At 43.8% G+C, this 17,385-nt stretch overlaps 1 protein-coding gene and 1 non-coding gene across 2 annotated transcripts in view; one reads left to right on the forward strand and one right to left on the reverse strand.

Annotated features, from left to right (window-relative positions):
- LOC126106441 (protein PALS1-like) overlaps positions 1-17,385 on the reverse strand; it is a 614,066-nt gene that overhangs the window by 125,502 nt on the left and 471,179 nt on the right. The window lies entirely within an intron of this gene.
- Trnas-cga (transfer RNA serine (anticodon CGA)) lies at positions 6,592-6,666 on the forward strand. The gene has a single exon. It is a non-coding gene; the product is annotated as a tRNA-Ser (tRNA).

Below are 17,385 nucleotides of genomic sequence, written 5' to 3' on the forward strand. Positions count from 1 at the left end.
TGTGACAGGCTCATTCGGTATACGAAAAAAACTCGGCCCACTGACATAAGAAAAGTATTGGTTGGTACGGGGTGACAATTATTGAGCTATATGAAAAAAAATTAGTTACAAACTATGCCGTACAGACACTTAATTCCACATGTGAACGTCACTACAGATATTCGGATGTACCGGGTGATCAAAAAAATCAGTATAAATTTGAAAACTGAATAAATCACGGAATAATGCAGATAGAGAGGTACAAATTGACACACATGCTTGGAATGACATGGGGTTTTATTAGAACAAAAAAAAACAAAAGTTCCAAAAATGTCCGACAGATGGCACTTCATCTGATCAGAATAGCAATAATTAGCATAACAAAGTAAGACAAAGCAAAGATGATGTTCTTTACAGGAAATGCTCAATATGTCCACCATCATTCCTCAACAATAGCTGTAGTCGAGGAATAATGTTGTGAACAGCACTGTAAAGCATGTCCGGAGTTATGGTGAGGCATTGGCGTCGGATGTTGTCTTTCAGCATCCATAGAGATGTGGGTCGATCACGATACACTTGCGACTTCAGGTAACCCCAAAGGCAATAATCGCACGGACTGAGGTCTGGGGACCTGGGAGGCCAAGCATGACGAAAGTGGCGGCTGAGCACACGATCATCACCAAACAACGCGCGCATGAGATCTTCCACGCGTCTAGCAATATGGGGTGGAGCGCCATCCTGCATAAACATCGTACATTCCAGCAGGTGTTTAGCAGCCAGGCTGGGGATGATGCGATTCTATAACATATCGGCGTACCTCTCACCCATCACGGTAGCAGTTACAAAACCAGAATCACACATTTCCTCGAAGAAAAAAGGCCCGATAACGGTAGATGTGGTAAATCCAACCCATACCGTGACTTTCTCGTCGTGCAATGGAGTTCTAGGATTTTCGGTAACCCAAATTCTGCAGTTGTGGGCGTTGAAACACCGTCGGTGCGTGAAATGAGCTTCGTCGGTCCACAACACGTTACTCAACCATCTTCCGCCATCTTTTGAAACGCCCACACTGCAAATGCCCTCCGCTGCACTAAATCGCCAGGTAACAGTCCATTATGCCGATGGGTTTTGTACGGATAGCATAGACGAACCCGCTACAGTCTCCACTTCTTCCTGAACTGTCTCAGCAGCATTACGCCTTGTGCTCGGTCGGCCACTACGGGGTCTATCGTCTAAACAACCCGTGGCTTCGAACTTCGAAATCATTCTCGCTACAGCTGCATTTGTCAACGGACCTTTACCCGTTCGAATCCCCTTGCTATGGCGATAGGATCGTAACGCTGAACTAGCACATCCCCCATTCTGATAATACAGCTTCACTAAAAGCGCCTTTTCAGGTAACGTCAACATGCTGCGACTGCTGGCGCATCTGATTCTCTCTCTCATTACAGCTCCTTTTATACACGATTGTCATACGCAGTCACTGACGTTTTGCTCTCCAGCGCCATCTGTCGGACATTTTTTGAACTTTTTTATGCTAATAAAACCCCATGTCATTCCAGGCATGTGTGTCAATTTTTACCTCTCTATCTACATTATTCCGTGGTTTATTAAGTTTTGAAGTTTATACTGCCTTTTTGATCACTTGGTAGGTTATGACACGTTCGATATGCGCGCCATCATTGGCGATGATGTGGCGCAGACAAATAGCAAAATTCTGCATGATCCGCTGAAGTGTCGGAACATGAATGCTGTCGATGGCCTACTGAATGGCTGTTTACAGCTCAGCAATGGTTTCGGAGTCATTGCTGTGGACCTTGTCATTAATACAGCCCCACAAAAAGATGTCGCGTGTGTTGAGACCCGTAGAATATCGAGGCCCATGCCAGTGGCCTCTGGGTACTCCAGAGCCAGAATGCTCCTCCAGGACATCAAACAATCTCCTACCTCGATGGGGTCGAGCTCCGTCTTGTATCGACCACAGCCTGTCGAAATCAGGGTTTCCTTGGATAATGGGGATGAACTCATCTTCCAAAGCCTCCATGTACCGTTCGGTAGACACCGTCCCAAAATGTAATATCGCACCGATTATTCCGTGGCTGAACATCGCACACCACACATTCTCCAGTTGAGGGTGAAGAGACTTCTCGATCGCGAAATCCGGATCTTCAGTCCCCAAAATGCGCCAGTCTTCTTGTTGACGAACCCATCCGAATGAAAGTGGGCTTCGTCGCTAATCGAAACCAAACAGCGCATACTAATTGACATCATGCATCTTGGCCAACCGTGCATTTTGAACGTCGTAACGAAAACCGTTCAGAAGTTATGACGATTTTATTTCATACAGTTCAGTAGTTGTACCCTTTATATCTATAAATTGTTATAGTATATCTAATTATTCCTCCTCATACTTATTCCTCGCGCTTGGGGCATTAACTTGGAACGGGCCTTAGTCGTGCGTTCTCTGTAGCATCGATAAACAGACTGACAAGCCGGAAATGAATACACGAGAAAGTGTCGCCGCTGAGTGAATGTAGGAGGAGACGAGATTACTCACACCCAAACCTCCGCGTGTCATACACCCAGGTCGGTACCAAACGCTGTGTGTCGATAAGGATGTCGACCAAAACTCCGATTTATTTCGTGCTATGTGCTGTTGTCCAGGAACATCCGTGAACGGTAATTAAAGATAACACCAGAAGTACGAAGTAGAGGAGAGGTGTATCTGTGGATGGTAGTTTCGTGTATTTCACGTTGGTGAGTTGGTAGAGCGTTAGGTCATCGTGCCAAAGGTCCTGCGTTCACACCCTACTTATGACTATTGTTTTAACTGTATGCGCATGACACTGTTATGTGTTGTTGTTGTGGTGGTCTTCAGTCCTGAGACTGGTTTGATGCAGCTCTCTATGATACTCTGTCCTGTGCAAGCTTCTTCATCTCCCAGTACCTACTACAACCTACATCCTTCTGAATCTGCTTAGTGTATTCATCTCTTGGTCTCCCTCTGCGATTTTTACCCTCCACGCTGTCTCCAATGCTAAATTAATGATCCCTTGATGCCTCAGAAAATGTCCTACCAACCGGTCCCTCCTTCTTGTCAAGTTGTGCCACAAACGCCTCTTCTCCCCAATTCTATTCAATACCTCCTCATTAGTTATGTGATCTACCTATCTAATCTTCAGCATTCTTCTGCAGCACCACATTTCGAAAGCTTCTATTCTCTCCTGACACTTAAATCTATACTCGATGTTAACACATTTATCTTATTAAGAAACGCTTTCCTTGCCATTGTCAGTCTACATTTTATATCCTCTCTACTGCGACCATCATCAGTTATTTTGCTCCCCAAATAGCAAAACTCCTTTAGGACTAAGTGTCTCATTTCCTAATCTAATTCCCTCAGCATCACCCGACTTAATTCGACTACATTCCATTATCCTCGTTTTGCTTTTGTTGATGTTCATCTTATAGCCTTCTTTCAAGACACTGTCCATTCCGTTCAACAGTTCCAAGTCCTTTGCTGTCCCTGACAGATTAAGAATGTCATCGGCGAACCTCAGAGTTTTTATTTCTTCTCCGTCGATTTTAATACCTACTCCGAATTTTTCTGCTTGCTCAATATACATATTGAATAACATCGGGGAGAGCTACAACCCTGTCTCATTCCATTCCCAACCACTGCTCCCCTTTCCTGCCCCTCGACTCTTATAACTGCCATCTGGTTTCTGTACAAATTGTAAATAGCCTTTCGCTCCCTGTATTTTACCGCTGCCACCTTCAGAATTTGAAAGACAGTATTCCAGTCAACATTGTCAAAAGCTTTCTCTAAGTCTACAAATGCTAGAAACGTAGGTTTGCCATTCCTTAATCCATTTTCTACGATAAGTCGTAGGGTCAGTATTGCCTCAAGTGTTTCAACAACTACGGAATCCAAACTGATCTGGGTTCAAATGGCTCTGAGCACTATGGGACTCAACATCTTAGGTCATAAGTCCCCTAGAACTTAGAACTACTTAAACCTAACTAATCTAAGGACATCACACACATCCATGCCCGAGGCAGGATTCGAACCTGCGACCGTAGCAGTCTCGCGGTTCCGGAATGCAGCGCCAGGTCGGCTTCTACTAGTTTTTCCATTCGTCTGTAAAGAATTTGCGTTAGTATTTTGCAGCTGTGACTTATTAAACTGATAGTTCGGTAATTTTCACATCTGTCAACACCTGCTTTCTTTGGGATTGGAATTATTATAATCTTCTTGAAGTCTGAGGGTATTTCGCCTGTCTCATACATCTTGCTCACCAGATGGTAGAGTTTCGTCAGGGCTGGCTCTTCCAAGGCTGTCAGTAGTTCTAATGGAATGTTGTCTACACCGGGGGCCTTGTTTCGACTCAGGTCTTTCAGTGCTCTGTCAAACTCTTCACGCAGTATCTCCCATTTCATCCTCATCTACATCCTTTTCCATTTCCATAATATTGTCCTCAAGTACATCGCACATGTATAGACCCTCTATATACTCCTTCCAACTTTCTGCTTTCCCTTCTTTGCTTAGAACTGGGTTTCCATCTGAGATCTTGATATTCATACACGTGGTTCTCTTTTCTCCAAAGGTCTCTTTAATTTTCCTGATGGCATTATCTATCTTATCCCTAGTTAGATAAGCCTCTATATCATTACATTTGTCCTCTAGCCATGCCTGCTTAGCCATTTTCACTTCCTGTCGATCTCATTTTTGAGAGGTTTGTATTCCTTTCTGCCTGCTTCATTTACTGCATTTTTATATTTTCTCCTTTCGTCAATTAAATTCAATATTTTTCTGTTACTCAAGGGTTTCTACTAGTCCTCGTCTTTTTACCTACTCGATCCTCTGCTGCCTTCACTACTTCATCCCTCAGAGCTACCCATTCTTCTTCTACTGTATTTCTTTCCCCCATTCCTCTCAATTGTTATGCTCTCCTTGAAACTCTGTACAACCTCTGGTTTAGTGTGTTTATCCAGGTCCCATCTCCTTAAATTCCCACCTGTTTGCAGTTTCTTCAGTTTTAATCTACAGTTCATAACCAGTAGATTGTGGTCAGAGTCCACATCTGCCCCTGGAAATGTCTTACAATTTAAAACCTGGTTCCTAAATCTCTGTCTTACCATTATATAATCTATCTGAAACCTGTCAGTATCTCCAGGCTTCTTCCATGTAAACAGCCTTCTTTCATGATTCTTGAACCAAGTGTTAGCTATGATTAAGTTATGCTCTGTGCAAAATTCTACCAGACGGCTTCCTCTTTCATTTCTTACCATGTTCACCTACTATGTTTCCTTTGCTTCCTTTTCCTAGTCTCGAATTCCGGTCACCCATGACTATTAAATTTTCGTCTCCCTTCACTATCTGAATAATTTATTTTATTTCATCATACATTTCATCAATTTCTTCATCATCTGCAGAGCTAGTAGGCATATAAACTTGTACTACTGTAGTAGGCGTGGGCTTCGTGTCTATCTTGGTCACAATAATGCGATCACTATGTTTCTTGTAGTATCTTACCCGAACCCCTATTTTTTTATTCATTATTAAACCTGCTCCTGCATTACTCCTATTTGATTTAGTCTTTATAACCCTGTATTTACCTGGCCAAAAGTCTTGTTCTTCCTGCCACCGAACTTCACTAATTCCCACTATATCTAACTTTAACCTATCCATTTCCCTTTTTAAATTTCCTAACCTACCTGCCCGATTAAGGGATCTGACATTCCACGCTCCGATCCGTAGAACGCCAGTTTTCTTTCTCCGGATAACGACGTTCTCCTGAGTAGTCCCCGCCCGGAGATCCGAATGGGGGACTATTTTACCTCCGGAATATTTTACCCAAAAGGATGCCACCATTATTGAACCATACAGTAAAGCTGCATGCCCTCGGGAAAAATTACGGCTGTAGTTTCTGCTTGCTTTCATCCGTTCGCAGTACCACCAGAGCAATGCCGTTTTGGTTAGTGTTACAAGGCCAGATCAGTCAATCATCAAGACTGTTGCCCCTGCAACTACTGAAAAGGCTGTTGCCCCTTATATTATTATTATTAACAACGAACAAAACAAAACAGTTCCTTTTGCTGGATTTTGTATTTTATCACCAGTTGCACACTTCACGAGCGCCTATGAGTGTGATGTACTGGCGGATAATTCCTGCTGAAGCCGATAAAGTGGCTTCTTATAGTTGGCACATAGATATTTTACCACCGCCAGTTATTTTCAAGCGCCGAACAAGACCTTCTGGCACTTGTTCATGTGTTACGTACCCAATGGGATCACATTCACACTTATTATTATTATTATTATTATTATTATTATTATTGAAACTTCCTGGCAGATTAAAACTGTGTGCCGGACCGAGACTCCAACTCGGGACCTTTGCCTTTCGCGGGCAAGTGCTCTACCAACTGAGCTACCCAAGCTCGACTCACGCCCCGTCCTCACAGCTTCACTTCTGCCAATAACTCGTCTCCTACCTTCCTTTCTTTCAGGAGTCCTAGTTCTGCAAGGTTCACAGGAGAGCGTCTGTAAAATTTGGAAGGTAGGAGCGAGATACTGGCAGAAGTAAAGCTGTGAGTGTGAGGCGTGGGTCGTGCTTGGGTAGCTCAGTTGGTAGAGCACTTGCCCGCGAAAGGCAAAGGTCCCGAGTTCGAGTCTCGGCCCGGCACACAGTTTTAATCTGCCAGGAAGTTTCATATCAGCGCACACTCCGCTGTAGAGTGAGAATTTCATTCTATTATTATTATTATTTTACATTCAACCTGAACTACTATGAACTACGATTTAACAGTTAACATCGTTGTCCATTTGTAGCTCTTGTCCTCGTGCCTGCTTGGATGTGCCGCCATTCTCTCTTGCGCCCACCACTCAGTGGCTTCTTCTGGCCTTCTGACAGGGGTCCCTTTCGTCTTTAGAGTTGTTCTCCCAGCTCAAAAACCCAGTAGTTTCTGACGATTTGTCTAAATTCATTCCTGTACATGATTTTGTCCCCTGACATACGGATTTCTGTTAGATCTTCATCAACATCCTTGAAACTATCCCAATCTACTTGCCTTTTGTCTTATGAAACACCAAATTCTCTTTGTTAGGCGAGCATCGAACGTTCTGAAGATGTTATCATAGACCAACAACCTTTCTTTTAATGGGTAATGATGCTGGTTCTACCTTTTTATCAGTGCATCGATTATGGATGAATAAATTGTATCAAAAATCCAAAAAAGTGACTGGTTCTAAACTTGTTGAATGTTATTGTGACCTTCAGTATGAAGACCGGTTTGATGCACCTCTCCGTGCTATCCTATCCTGTGAAAGCCTCTTTAACTCAGAATAACTAATGCAACCTACATATTTCTTAATCTGCTCACTGTATTCACCTCTTGGTCTCCCTCTACTATTTATATCCACAACACTTCCCCCGCGACCATACTAAATAGGTGATCCCTTGATCTCTCTGAACTTGTCCTATCAACCGATCCCTTCTTTAGTCATGTTGTGCCACAAACTTCTTTTCTACCCAGTGCTTTTCAGTATCTTCTCATTAATTATGTGACCTACCCATCTAATCTTCAGCATTCTTCTGTAGCACAACATTTCGAAAGCTTCTATTCTCTTCTTGTCCAAACTATTTATCGTCCATGTTTCACTTCCATACATGGCTACACTCCATACAAATACTTTCAGAAACGACTTCCTGACACTTAAATCTATACTCGGTATTAAAAAATTTCTCTTCTTCAGAAACGCTTTCCTTGTCATTGCCAGTCTACATTTTATATCCTCTCTACTTCGACCATCATTTTGCTCCCCCAACAGCAAAACTCATTTCCTACTTTAAGCCTCTCATTTCCTAATGTACCATCACCCGATTTAATTCGATTACATTCCATTATCCTCGTTTTGCTTTTGTTTATGTTCATCTTATATCCACCTTTCAAGACACTGTCCATTCCGTTCAACCGCTCTTCCAGGTCCTTTGCTGTGTGTGACAAAATTACAATGTCATCGGCGAACTTCAAGGTTATAATTTCTTCTCCATGGTTTTTAATTCCTACTCTGATTTTTTCTTTTGCTTCCTTTGCTGCTTGCACACTATACAGATTGAATAACATTGGGAAGAGGCTACAACCCTGTCCCTTCCCAACCACTGCTTCCCTTTCATGCCCCTCGACTCTTACAACTGCCATCTGGTTTCTGTACAAATTGTAAATAGCCTTTCGCTCCCTGTATTTTACCCCTGCCACATTCAGAATTTGGAAGACAGTATTCCAGTCAACATTGTCAAAAGCTTTCTCTAAGTCTATAATGAAGCTATTCACTCAGAAATCGCAGGTGTGCAAATGGCTCTGAGCACTATGGGACTTAACTTCTGAGATCATCAGTCCCCTAGAACTATTTAAATCTAACTAACCTAGGGACATCACACACATCCATGCCCGAGGCAGGATTCGAACCTGCGACCGTAGCGAATCGCAGGTGTCCCACGTTAGGTGCTTAATTGGGCACAAGATGATGAATGTGTACGTATAAATACCACTTGAAAGACTCTCTCGTGTCCCTGTATCTCTCCACCGGTCATTACTTATAAGACGGATTTCGTAACTCTTGAGTTGGCTTAATGAATGCGAAACTTTCCTCACTGGCAGACGGTACTTGGAACTGAATTAGTCGCGTTTAGCGGAAACAACAGAGAGCGTTGTTCTCCGCAATGCTTCCGGAGTTCCAAGTTAAAGCAGTACTAGTGCGGGAAGAGGTAGTGTAGAGCGACACAGAGAAATGGCTTTGTTTTGATAGGATAATGCGTTTGTGGGGAAACATGCACCGTTCTACAACTTGAGCCCGTGTGTGTGTGTAAGCACTCGCCCCGCGGCAGCAGAACAAAGCCTTCTCCCAGGCCCGTCAAATTGCACGGCCGACTTAACTGTTGCGAGGTGGAGGTAAGGCCTGAGTAGAAATGAAGTGGCAGCACTGTTTCAAACTTCCGCTGTCTCCCGCAGGCAAATAATTCATTAACTGGCAACGCCGCTTCCTGGAGTGTCAACACACGACAAAAGTCTTACGAGTTAAATGCGGGGCTCAGTTAGCGCTACTCAAACACAATTTCTCCGTCATTATACGAGGCTCCACATTTCTGTGACGTCATTACGTGCTCTCGACTATCAACAGTAGATAAACAGCAAAAGTGCACAGCATCTGGGGAGTCAGCAGCTATTTTTCAATTTCGACTGAATTTAGTTGTCATAAAAATGACTAGTAATAATCAGACTAATCAGAACAATTTCTGGTTAATTAAGTATCTATCTGTCTACATCACATGGAGTGTATGGTAGACGGTTCAGACTATTTCTCGCCTTTTCCACTCTAAATCTTACCGTGGGAGCTCTGGTTTCTCTTATTTTACACTACTGGCCATTAAAATTGCTACACCACGAAGATGACGTGCTACAGACGCAAAATTTAACCGACAGGAAGAAGATGCTGTGATATGCAAATGATTACCTTTTCAGAGCATTCACACAAGGTTCGCGCCGCTGGCGACACGTACAACGTGCTGACATGAGGAAAGTTTCCATCCGATTTCTCATACACAAACAGCAGTTGACCGGCGTTGCCTGGTGAAACGTTGTTGCGATGCCTCGTGTAAGGAGGAGAAATGCGTACCATCACGTTTCCGACTTTGATAAAGGTCGGATTGTAGCCTATCGCGATTGAGGTTTATCGTATCCCGACATTGCTGCTCGCGTTGGTCGAGATCCAGTGACTGTTAGCAGAATATGGAATCGGTGGGTTCCGGAGGGTAATACGGAACGCCGTGCTGGATCCCAACGGCATCGTATCTCTAGCAGTCGAGATGACAGGCGTCTTATCCGCATGGCTGTAACGGATCGTAGAGTCACGTCTCGGTTCCTGAGACGACAGATGGGGTCGGTTGCAAGACCATCGGTTGCAACCATCTGCACGAACAATTCGACGACGTTTGCAGCAGCATGGACTATCAGCTCGGAGACCATAGCTGCGGTTACCCTTGACGCTGCATCACAGACAAAAGCTCCTGCGATGGTGTACTCGACGACGAACCTGGGTGCACGAATGGCAAAACGTCATTTTTTCAGACGAATCCAGGTTCTGTTTACAGCATCATGATTGTCGCATCCGTGTTTGGCGACATCGCGGTGAACGCACATTGGGAGCGTATATTCGTCATCGCCATACTGGCGTATCATCCAGCGTGATGGTATGGGGTGCCATTGGTTACACGGTCACCTCTTGTTCGGACTGACGGCACTTTGAACAGTGGGCGTTATATTTCAGACGTGTTACGACCCGTGGCTCTACCCTTCATTCGATCCCTTGCGAAACCCTACATTTCAGCAGGATAATGCACGACCGCATGTTGCAGATCCTGTACGGGCCTTTCTGGATACAATAAATGTTCGACTGCTGCCCTGGCCAGCACATTCTCCAGATCTCTCACCAATTGAAAACGTCTGGTCAATGGTGGCCGAGCAACTGGCTCGTCACAATACGCCAGTCACTAGTCTTGCTGAAGTGTGGTATCGTGTTGAAGCTGCATGGGCAGCTGTACCTGTACACGCCATCCAAGCTCTGTTTGACTCAATGTCCAGGCGTATCAAGGCCTTTATTACGGCCATACGTGGATGTTCTGGTACTGATTCCTCAGGATCTATGCACCCAAATTGTCAGTTCTAGTAAAATATATTTGTTCACTGAATATCCGTTTATCATCTGCATTTCTTCTTGGTGTAGTAATTTTAATGGCCAGTAGTGTACAAAGAGTACTAGCAAACGTCTGCAATACAGCCTTATTTATTCAATTTTTTTTCGAATCAATTTCCAGCATACACCCCTGCATCCTCCGAAACCAACCCCTAAACCAGTTCTCCCAAGTTTCTGCAGTGAGTGAGGCACACTCTTCGTCCCAAGCCCTCAGGAGGTCCTCACCACTTGATAACTGCTCTCCTTCCAGCTTCGTTTTCACGTGCGGGAGCATTGCAAAAGGTGTGGACTGTAAGGAGGGAGCTCAAGAAGTTTCAGTCCTGTACCCTGCAAATATTCGGTGCACGCTTTGGTGCGGTGAGCTGGAGCGTTGTCGTGATGGAAGAATCGGGTGTCCAATCCCGACTTCGGCCGCACGTTGTTGAAAGACTGGATGACTTTGGGCAGGTACTGCTCAGTGTATCACTTAGTTGTGAATGTCTTCTGTCTGTCCATAACAACACGCTCCACAATTCCACTCAATTTCAAAAAAAGGAAAGGCTATCATTTTCATCTTTACTGATCGGGATTTTCTTACAGCTACTGGTGTGTCGTCATCGTCAAAGACCCAAGCCTTGTTTTGAGCCTTAGTCGTCACGTCATAATAGTACAGCCAAGTCTCGTCACCTGTCACGGTGTTATTCACGTACTGATACTGTCCCTTAGAGAACTTCTTTAACATCTCCTGGCACCAAGGCAAGTCACGCGTCGTGTCAACTGCTCTTCCGTCAGTCTGTCCGGCACCCAGACAGGACAAATTTTTTTTATTTGAAAATGATCTCACAGAATCGAACTAATTGCTGGTGCATTTAGCCTTGAGGTATCCTCCATTTGGTTATAGGTCACACGCCTGTCTTCGTCTAGCATTTTCCTCACAACATCAATGTTTTCCTCTGTAACCGATGATCGTTGTCTTCCTGTACTCTCAGCGCCCTCCAAAGTGAAATTTCCTCTTTCGAATATAATTGTACGATGTGGACAAACACCACCGAGTGCAAGTCATTTCTTCAAAACAACGGTCTATATTTAAACCGTGCGCGAAGTCGTACCGCAAAACTGCTCGAATCTCACTTAGCAACCACGATGTCGCAGCCATCACTTCAAACTAACCCTGCTAGTGGGACGACTGCGCTCTCGGACTTAGCACAGAGGCTACAATGCGGGTATGAAGTGTTCTCACAACACAGCAACAATCTGCCTCCTTCATTTTATAGTTGTGTAGTATTGCAAAACCTTCCTAACTTCCGTATGATGTCTCACTGCCATAGCTCGATAAAACTTGGATTATACATACAAGGAACTGATATAGTACAGTACAGAAGGTAATAAAAGAAATACGTAGTGAGACGACAAATGACACTTTTATTCAAACACGATAATTGCACCTCTATTTATGATCGTTCCCTGCACATTACGAAAGTTCTTAATAGGGTGTACGGTCTCCACGGAAGACATTGCACGCGCTCTGCTACGTGGATGCTATTCAACGTTGTGCGCCTTCTGTTGGCCGAGCTATGCACATCTTTCTGAGAACCTTGGGATCACGCTGCCGACTCTGGCTGAGATTTCAGTGACAACTAGAGTTCACAAATCGAAACTGAAAGCAGCGCTTAAGCATTACGACGTTCGACGCGACGTTCCATATGTTGACCGACGTTTGCACTTCATTCTAAGAAACTTGTGTCTCATCCTATGAAAGTACAGCTGGCCGACAGTGGAAGCTACTTCGCCGTGACAATAATTTTGCACTAAGTGTTTCACGTGGCGGCAGCAACTGCAGCAACGGTATGTTTGGCTGGAGTGCAACATTGGACCGATGCATCCCCGCCTCTCCGAAATCCTGGTCGGGTAGCGTAGCCTGTGGTCTAGGTTAGATTGAAAAGTGATAAGTCGGTTGAGAGTTGGCGAACACAACGAATGTGAACTCCAGATAAAGGCTGTTATGACAGATTGACCTAGAGCGTAGCGTAACGTTTACGTTCACTCCAGACTTCAACTCACTTAACGCACTTTTCATTACGAAAACTAAAACTTAGAAATTTAGAAAATGTATATTAGATAATAAACAAGCCTCCGGCGAGTATTTTGATGCGTATGATACTCATATATCATACACAACGAACGAAAAAAGCATTAAAGAGGGGAGTTTCACTAAGTAACTTTTACCAAAAACAGTAGTGTAGTGACAAGACGGCAATTTTTTTTTCAACATCACAATACACAGGTAAAATTTTGTGTGTATCTTCAAGTATTGCAGCTGAACTTTTCCCAATGTCACCTTTCACTGGAAGGCCCGTATTTCCCATACTTTTCAGTTTCACTACATGGCAGAAAATTTTCGAGAATTGGACGGGTTTAAGGGCAGAATTGATTTTCATTATTCGCTCAAAGTATATTTATCATCCCTTTCAGACCGCCTTCAATGACACACAGTCGAAGATCTCATTTTGCACACTTTTATGAGAGACAACGTGTCACTTCCTTCTAAGTGTCACAGTTCACCTGAGCAGATATAGCATTTAGCAGATAAACTTGGCAGTGCCTGTCGTTAGTTACTTGTGATCAAGCACAGCGTAAAGCCGTCGGCACACGGACCGTGCATCCGAACGTTGATAGTTGAGCGTGCCTGGTTTCTGACGTCATAGCGTGGAATAGCACGTTCGGGAGTCTTTCCGAACGTGCAGAGCAATATCTGGCATGACCGATATTCTGAGCGTGCGTCTGAGCGTTGACCAATGAAATGGCACAACGCCACCTACGTCACACGCACGCCGTCTCCCTTCAGTACAGAGTTGTGACGCGCCATATTGGAATTAATTTCTCGCCTATATGTATACAGGGTTATTACAAATGATTGAAGCGATTTCACAGCTCTACAATAACTTTATTATTTGAGATATTTTCACAATGCTTTGCACACACATACAAAAACTCAAAAAGCTTTTTTAGGCATTCACAAATATTCGATATGTGCCCCTTTAGTGATTCGGCAGACATCAAGCCGATAATCAAGTTCCTCCCACACTTTGCGCAGCATGTCCCCATCAATGAGTTCGAAAGCATCGTTGATGCGAGCTCGCAGTTCTGGCACGTTTTTTGGTAGAGGAGGTTTAAACACTGAATCTTTCGCATAACCCCACAGAAAGAAATCGCATGGGGTTAAGTCGGGAGAGCGTGGAGGCCATGACATGAATTGCTGATCATGATCTCCACCACGACAGATGCATCGGTTTTCCAATCTCCTGTTTAAGAAATGCCGAACATCGTGATGGAAGTGCGGTGGAGCACCATCCTGTTGAAAGATGAAGTCGGCGCTGTCGGTCTCCAGTTGTGGCACCAGCCAATTTTCCAGCATGTCCAGATACACGTGTCCTGTAACGTTTTTTTCGCAGAAGGAAAAGGGGCCGTAAACTTTAAACCTTGAGATTGCACAAAACACGTTAACTTTTGGTGAATTGCGAATTTGCTGCACGAATGCGTGAGGATTCTCTACCGCCCAGATTCGCACATTGTGTCCGTTCACATCACCATTAAGAAAAAATGTTGCTTCATCACTGAAAACAAGTTTCGCACTGAACACATCCTCTTCCATGAGCTGTTGCAACCGCGCCGAAAATTCAAAGCGTTTGACTTTGTCTTCGGGTGTCAGCGCTTGTAGCAATTGTAAACGGTAAGGCTTCTGCTTTAGCCTTTTCCGTAAGATTTTCCAAACCGTCGGCTGCGGTACGTTTAGCTCCCTGCTTGCTTTATTCGTCGACTTCCGCGGGCTACGCGTGAAACTTGCCCGCACGCGTTCAACCGTTTCTTCGCTCACTGCAGGCCGACCCGTTGATTTCCCCTTACAGAGGCATCCAGAAGCTTTAAACTGCGCATACCATCGCCGAATGGAGTTAGCGATTGGTGGATCTTTGTTGAACTTCGTCCTAAAGTGTCGTTGCACTGTTATGACTGACTGATGTGAGTGCATTTCAAGCACGACATACGCTTTCTCGGCTCCTGTCACCATTTTGTCTCACTGCGCTCTCGAGCGCTCTGGCGGCAGAAACCTGAAGTGCGGCTTCAGCCGAACAAAACTTTATGAGTTTTTCTACGTATCTGTAGTGTGTCGTGACCATATGTCAATGAATGGAGCTACAGTTAATTTATGAAATCGCTTCAATCATTTGTAATAGCCCTGTATATGCCGTTTCTGAGCACCAGCAAATTGAGAATCACTGGAATAATCGTTGTTAAATGTGTGATTCGTTCCAATAAAAGAATGAGAAATCATATTCGTGGCAAAAGAATTCTTGTAACTTGAATATTATGACAGTAGGCTATTTGAAGGCAGCGACACACTGAAGATCCACCCAAAACGCATTCTTCTTGTTACAATTTGTTATAATTAAATTTCAATTAGTAACATATTTACGATTAAGGTTTTCAGCAAGCGCTAACATACTATGATTAGGACGAAAGGGTGTGTTGTTGGCTTAGCGTAATGAGCAGAATAACCATTTTGTAGTGAATTGTTTGTCGTGGCGGTGGCTTGCGTCTTGATACTCCCAATTTTTTATTCCTAACATTCGCGTTTTTATAAGGTTATAATACTTATTATTTTAATATAAGTATATACTATAATATTTGATGTTATGTAAATATAAGTTCACCTTTTTTTTAGGGGTGACTTTGTTGGATTGGCTTAATCTAAAGGACAGCTTACGCTACTTGTATGAAGATATTTTGCTCCTTCTTCTTTTACGCTTCGTAATTCACATGTTGCAAAGACTCTGCTACTGGGTAGGAACAGTGATCAAGTAAGACTGACCTTGGGGTTTTACTAAAATGTGGGAATGATGAAATAATGTTTATATTATGCGGAGAAGTATTGCAAATTCGTATCGCACTGTTTGTAATGGAACTTTTATAAGTCTGTGTCCTTATTGATTAGACATGCTACATTTCTTTTCGTGGACGATGGAGGAAATGTGCGTTTTAACAGAGCTAACGTGGGAATTTTTCGCGCGCCCATTGAGTAGAAACGGTGTGATTTACGAACTAGAAACATCCCTCAACTGCCGCTGGAGTGCGTTGCGGTCGCGTATACCACGTTGGGGCCCACATACCGTATGCCCAAGCCGCATCGTTCCTGAGCGTTCAGCAGCACGTTGAAGTTGGTACGCTCTACGTTAACGTTCAACAGCACGGTCCGTGTGCCGACGGCTTAACGGCTACGGTGATGAATAACATGGCGAACATTTTAATATTGGCGTAGAGCGGAAGTATACAGGTTGTAAACTGGTAAACTGCGACCTATAACTCTGACAAGTAAGAAGTAGAAATTACCTGTTACCGAAAAGTAGCATTGGCAAATGTTACTAATACAGGGTGATTCAAAAAGAAACCACAACTTTAAAAATGTATATTTAATGAAAGAAACATAATATAACCTTCTGTTATACATCATTACAAAAAGGATTTAAAAAGGTTTTTTTTCACTCAAAAACAAGTTCAGAGATGTTCAATATGGCCCCCTCCAGACACTCGAGCAATATCAACCCGATACTCCAACTCGTTCCACACTCTCTGTAGCATATCAGGCGTAACAGTTTGGATAGCTGCTGTTATTTATCGTTTCAAATCATCAATGGTGGCTGGGAGAGGTGGCCGAAACACCATATCCTTAACATACCCCCATAAGAAAAAATCGCAGGGGGTAAGATCAGGGCTTCTTGGAGGCCAGTGATGAAGTGCTCTGTCACGGGCTGCCTGGCGGCCGATCCATCGCCTCGGGTAGTTGACGTTCAGGTAGTTACGGACAGATAAGTGCCAATGTGGTGGCGCTCCATCCTGCTGAAATATGAATTGTTGTGCTTCTTGTTCGAGCTGAGGGAACAGCCAATTCTCTAACATCTCCAGGTACTGTAGTCCAGTTACAGAAGCACCTTCGAAGAAAAAGGGACCAAAAACTTTATTGGCTGAAATGGCACAGAAAACGTTCACCTTAGGCGAGTCACGTTCATACTGAGTTGTTTCCCGCGGATTCTCAATGCCCCATATACAGACATTGTGACGGTTGACTTTCCCGTTAGTGTGGAAAGTTGCTTCATCACTAAACACAATCTTTGAAACGAAAGATTCATCTGTTTCCATTTGAGCAAGGATAAAATCACAGAAATCGATTCTTTTAATCTTACCAGCTGCAGACAGTGCTTGAACCAATTTCAGACGATAAGGTTTCATAACTAACCTTTTTCGTAGGACTCTCCATGCAGTTGATTGTGGAATTTGCAGCTCTCTGCTAGCTCTGCGAGTCGATTTTCCTGGGCTGCGAACAAATGCTTGCTGGATGCGTGCTACATTTTCATCACTCGTCCTCGGCCGTCCAGAACTTTTCCCTTTGCACAAACACCCATTCTCTGTAAACTGTTTATACCAACGTTTAATACACCACCTATCAGGAGGTTTAACACCATACTTCGTTCGAAATGCACGCTGAACAACTGTCGTCGATTCACTTCTGCCGTACTCAATAACACAAAAAGCTTTCTGTTGAGCGGTCGCCATCTTAGCATCAACTGACGCTGACGCCTAGTCAACAGCGCCTCAAGCGAACAAATGTACAACTAAATGAA

This window comes from Schistocerca cancellata, chromosome 10, assembly GCF_023864275.1.
Source record: "Schistocerca cancellata isolate TAMUIC-IGC-003103 chromosome 10, iqSchCanc2.1, whole genome shotgun sequence".
Lineage (NCBI taxonomy): Eukaryota > Metazoa > Arthropoda > Insecta > Orthoptera > Acrididae > Schistocerca > Schistocerca cancellata.